Source organism: Hyla sarda, chromosome 9 (assembly GCF_029499605.1).
Source record: "Hyla sarda isolate aHylSar1 chromosome 9, aHylSar1.hap1, whole genome shotgun sequence".
In the NCBI taxonomy this organism is placed as follows: Eukaryota; Metazoa; Chordata; class Amphibia; order Anura; family Hylidae; genus Hyla; species Hyla sarda.
The window spans coordinates 139,358,011-139,364,033 of record NC_079197.1 but is presented as its reverse complement, the minus strand read 5'-3'; the positions used below and the strand labels follow the sequence as shown (position 1 = coordinate 139,364,033).

Below are 6,023 nucleotides of genomic sequence, written 5' to 3'. Positions count from 1 at the left end.
CAGAGTCCCTAGGTGTAGGTGGGGTCCTCATCCTTATCTAGCCCCTTGTCACCCCTTTTGTAATTAAAATTATTTAAATTTAATGTATATATTTATATAATAGGTGTACTTGCCTAGTTAACGTTGCAAGACCTGCGGATCACGTGATGCGTTCCAAAAACTCTATGGTTTGTAGTTCAAGGACCTTTGGAGGAAGTCAGGTGTTTACCCATCAGGCTATGTAACGGTGAGTGACAGCTGACTTGGACCAATCCAAAATGGCCCTGCCCATATAAGGGAGCGGCGGCCGTTACTCTGTCTCTTTCCTCGTGGGCTGTTGACAGGGAAGGATCTGCGCTGCTGTCATCAGTGAATTATGCCCGAGCCTTGCGGCGATGGCTGATCTTTACAAAACTGTGAGTGTAATCAATCCCTAAGCACTCTGCAAGATCACCGGACCTTATCTAACCCCTAAATCCGGACAGATCTTCGCAAATTACCCTAAATTCTAAGACTTATATCAAAAGTCAAGGTCTGCAACAACTGTCAGTCACTGAAGTGTATGGAGACTGTATTAATGAGACTGTTAATGTTCATTGGATGTACCGCAAGTCTTTAAGTAAAGTTTATCCAAGTTCAACTACCTTGTGGACCTTCAGTCATTTTATGCATGCACCTATCATTACTGGGAAGGGCGGCGATAGGCCGGAGAATTACCTCAGCATACTAGCCCTCAACCTGGCATCACGAACAATAGGGTTAACCTTAACCCCTGATATACTGAAGCAATACCCAGACTACACTACCCTTACCCCTGAGGCCAACCACACTCTGTTATCTGGACGGTTACTATTTCTACATGTACAGAAACTCATCAGTAAAAGTTCCTGCAAGTTTTCAGTTAACAGCGGTTGTGGACAATCCTTTATTTCTGCATCACCTATTGCTCTTGGGAAGGGTGGCAATAGGCCTATCAAGAAACACAGCATTTAACCCTCACCCTGGCTTCACGAGTGACAAGGGTTAACAGCACCCTTAACTATCCTAAACAGCAACACCCTAATTACCCTACACCCCCACAAGACAGTATCCTCTCATATGCCACCACACTTCTTTAACTTGATGTATTGGAAGCAAGTAATAAGCAAGTTTGGAAAGGACAAAAATATGATGATGAGACAACTTGGTTGGAGCATCTCTAAAACCGGACTTTTCATGTATTCCTGGTATGCAGTGGTTGGGAGGACCTACCAAGAAGGATCAAAATTAAAAACCATCTGTTAACAACATCATGGATGCCCAAGGTTCATTGATGCACTTTTGGGTTAAAAACTGTGTGGTCCAATCCAACAGGAGAGCTACTGTAACATACATTTCTGAAAGTATTAATGTTATGGCAATGGTATTCACTAATGGATAATGTGTCCTATCTACTACACTGCAAAAATGGTTCAGGAAAAATGTGTGGGACATGACAAAGAGTCCAGCGTCTTGATTTGCACTCCCAAGATCTTAAGGTGATCAAGCATCTCTGGAATGTGATGAGAAAACAAGGCTAATCCATGGAGACCCCACATTACAATGTTTTGGTGCCAGATAACAGACAAAAAACTTTCAGAGTTTTGTGAAGTCCATGACTTAATGGATCACAGCTGTTTAGACCTATACAATGTAAGAAAGGCAGTTTTAATGTTATGGCTGACTAGAGTACACTTCAATGATCAGTAGATGGTGATCAGTATTCAGCGAGGGACAAGAAACATCTCATAGTCTCGAGGTTTAGAGCCATTTGTGTTGGGTTCTGATGTGATGTCTATCAGTTTCCTGTGGGCCTCAAAGTAAATGTTTGCAGTAAAGCAGTAAGGAACAGGAAGATTTCCATATGGGCCAGACTCATTCCCATACACATACGTTTACCTGGGAAGAAGGGAAAACAAATATGTTAGCGCTGTCTAAAATCTCTTATACCTTCTTGCCAGTCCTTGTGCGTGCCAGCTCAACAGCTGGGCAGCAATGACATCCAATGAACATGGAATGTTACATCTTTATAGAAAAAGCTCCACTACAACGCATGTCATCATTGCCACCATGGACATTAAAGGAGATTAACTTATCCCCTATCCACAGTGGAATGGTTGGAGTGCGTGCCGTCTACCGGTATATGACACGCGCTCCTCACTGAGAGTGCCCGGGTCCCGTCTTAGTGATTGTGGGGGGATCTCAGTGATTGGCGCCCCTCATAATCAGCTACTAATGCCTTATGTTGTGGAAAGGGGATAAGTTCGTTTTCGATGGGTACTCCTTTAAATGTTGGTTGACTTGATGATGCTAAGGATGAAATACCATTACAGTATCAAGTACAGGGGAACGGCATGCAGTTTTGAGAGTATATATTTTGCATCTTAGCATGAGCTGCATTTTCCTTTAATCTCAAGACTTCAAAGCTATACGGATCTTTATGTTATAGTGTCATGTCAGAACTTTTGACCATTGGAGGTCCCCAACCGAATGCTAAAATGAAGGGGCAGAAGCACTCAGCTTTCTTTGGAAATTCAACCAGATTGGTCATAGACATCCATGGGATCAAATACTTTAACAAAGCCAATCACATCGAAAGAGCTAAGGGCTTGACACATTTTTCTCTACAATAGATGGGGGAACATCTGACATGTATAGCAATGATCTAATTCAGCCTTTACCATTATGATGCTGAGTTTTACCACCTAGGACAGAAGGACCAGGTGAATGTTTTCCTTTCATTTCAAAGGGTCAATTCCCCACAATCTTGATAACAATGCAGTTCTTTATTATATGGGATGCCTGCACAGGTACTCATCACTTAAGAGGCCATCAAAGGCTGATGGGTGCAATAAGACATCTGCAATATATCCAATCATCTATGGCCATGGACACGCATTAAAATCTTCAATGGATATCAGAACCACATTTAAAGTACCACTCTGGAAAGAGCAATACACTGTGTCATGCCTAGTGTAGAGGGGGTGGTACACAACTCAATAAAATGACTCACAGCTGGAAGACATATTCGATCACTATAGCTCATGAACTATGCATAACACTGTTCATCCTTGAAGTTTTTTTCTTTAAAGGGTTACTCCACTGCCCCAACATTCGGAACATTTTTTTCCAAACACTTGTAGCAGGTGGCGGGGGTCGTGATGTCACGGCCACGCCCTCTCGTGACGTCACGTCGCACCCCCTCAATGTAAGTAGACTTGCATTGATGGGGCGTGGCGTGACATCACGAGGGGCGTGGCCATTATGTCAAGACCCTCGCCGCCCGCACACAACGTTCTAAATGAACGCTGGGTGCTGCACATCGATTGCGGGGGTCCCAGCAGTGGGACCCCTATGATCAGACATCTTATCCCCCATCCTTTGGATAGGGGATAAGATGTCTAGGAGTGGAGTACCCATTTAACAGAGAGTTTGTCTATATTCGAAGGGTACGGTCACCTGGTTATAATCTGTCTGGATATACAACCTCAAAAACAGCTTGTAAAACACAGTAAACAAGTCGAAAAACGCATGACACTGTTACTTCTTTTATCAGCAATGTTCTAGTTTACCATGGTTTGTAAAAAAAACTTGTCTTGTTGGGCACTTCGCCAGTTGAAATCAAGGGCAGAGGATAAACGTATGTTTTACGTGAAAATCAGTTTGTCAAAACCTTGTTTTTTGACTTATCCTAAAACACAATTACTAGAATTGAAATAAATACTTAAACTGACCAGCAGAAATACTCCAAAGGGTCTATTCACACGACAGAATTTCCGCTTGCGGAATTCCGCCTCAAATTAAAGCCCATAGACTTCTATGGGATTCTGCACTCCCATTCACACTTCTGAATTTCCGCAAGCGGAAATTCAGAAGTGTAAATGGGAGTGCAGAATCCCATAGAAGTCTATGGGCTTTAATTTGAAGCGGAATTCCGTAAGCGGAAATTCTGCTGTGTGAATAGACCCAAAAACATGATTTACTTAGAACGCAGAGTCCTAAAACTGTACCAGCAGAGAATGCCATAAAAGCTTCACTCTTCCTGAAGCCACCATTCTCATCAAGAAAGTGTCCAGGGTCAAACTCTTCTGGATTCTTGAAATGGTTTGGGTCCTTTAGAACAGATGTTAGAATCGGAACCACCATCATGCCCTAGAGTGGATGAGGAATTCATTTTTAATCAATGTGGTAATGGAAGAATGGAAAACTATGGTGTTTTGCTCTGCTAATGGCATTTTACCTTGGGAATATGAAATCCTTTCAATGTTGTGTCTTGTCTTGCTGCACGAGCCAGTCCTATAGGAAAAATATCTGCAAATCGCTGAATTTCATGGATAACGGCATCTGTGTATGGCATATTATTCCTGTCCTCAACTGATGGGCATCGGTTTTGACCTACTACATGGTCAATCTCTTCATGGATTTTCTCTGTGGAATTGAAACCATCAACAAAAGCAAATGACCTCTCCCCACCCCCAATGTAAGAAGTTATCTAAAACATTTTTTTAAAGAGAACCTGTCATCAAACCATATTTTCTAAACTAACTCAGATTATATTTCCTAACTACTGCTAACACCCCTCCTGCCCTTTTCCAAACTTAAAAAAATTTCTGTATCATACCTTTCCCCTGCTCACATCGTGTGAGCTCCCGGCAGGAAAAAGTGGGCGTTCCCCAGCAGAAGCAACGTCACTGAAGCCTGCGAGAGCTGTACCTCGCCATGCCCCACACGCACTTCCTGAGTTTGGTCTCCTGCCAGGCCAGGAAGAGACCAAACATACTGTTTGACTTGAGCAGGGAACAGAACAGAGCCACCTAGTGGCTGTTTTTTCAAGCACATTAAAAACATATAAAGGTTGAGAATTTTAACAGCAAGTAAATAGCAAAGTGTCTTATAATTACATAAATATGTAAGGGAGAAAAAAGGTAGACAGATGTGGTGCTAATAGTGCCTGTTATCCGTGGATAACGGATGGTAGGTAGATAGATAGATAAGAGCCTGCTCACCTTTGTTGGTTGCGCTAATGTCAGGCACAGCGCTGATTGAAAGCCTTAAGCAGGTATCTTTTCTGTAGGTGCGCCGGGAGCAGCTGGCCGTCGGTCCCGTATGAGACGGTTGGTGCGATCCTGTAGCGTGTGTGGGAGGTAGGAATCCCGGAAGGGATGGACAATGTGGGATGGACAATGCGTCTCGGAGGGGCTCCCTCCTTCGTCAGGTCTGCACAAAGGAGGGAGCCCCTCCGAAATGCGTTGTCCATCCGACACTGATTCTTTTTATGACTATACAATAAGAAGTTATCACCATCCTCTACACTATGTCCGATTGCTAATTTCACCCCGCCGGTGAAGCGCTGCAGCGCCGAAATTGTTACCCACGGGAAGGATAGGAGACCCCTGCTGGGATTCCTACATCCCACACACGCTACAGGATTATAATTACATAAGGAACAATATATTGAAAGGTACTTTTTAATGCATGCTGAAGAGCATACAAGGACATGAGACTATACAAGCAATGCAGGAGATCTATTAAAACCTGTGTAGAGAAAGAGTGGTGCAGTTGTCCATAGCAACCAATTAGATTTCATTTTAAAGATGCCCTTTTAAAAATGAAAGAAGCAATATGGTTGCTATGGGCAACTGCACCACTGTTCCACTACACAATCTCCCATGTGCTGTGCCTAACTGCCAGAATGACTGTGCTCTACCTGACCCCCATGTAGGTTCACACTATGGAATTTCTGAACGAAATAGCGTTTTGAAATTCCACTTGGAAATTCCAGTGCAGCAGAGTTTCATTGCTAGCAATTTGATTCCGCTGCACAGAGAACACACCGGAATATCTGCCGCTGAAATTCCGCAATTCTTTAGATCGCTCATTCTTTAGGCGGAATCCGCTCCGCCGGCATTGCTGTCTATGGGCATGGCAATGTTCGCGCAATCCTGATTCAGTAGGTGTTGCCCACACTTTGAAGCTCCAGACTGAATTTTTCCATCCGGAGCTTCCTTAGTGTGAACCCAGACTTA

General features: G+C 43.4%; 1 pseudogene; it reads right to left on the bottom strand.

The window, feature by feature from the left end:
* Positions 1-442: 442 nt before the first annotated feature.
* Positions 443-6,023, bottom strand: part of LOC130291924 (cytochrome P450 2C31-like) — a 21,175-nt pseudogene continuing 15,594 nt past the window's right edge.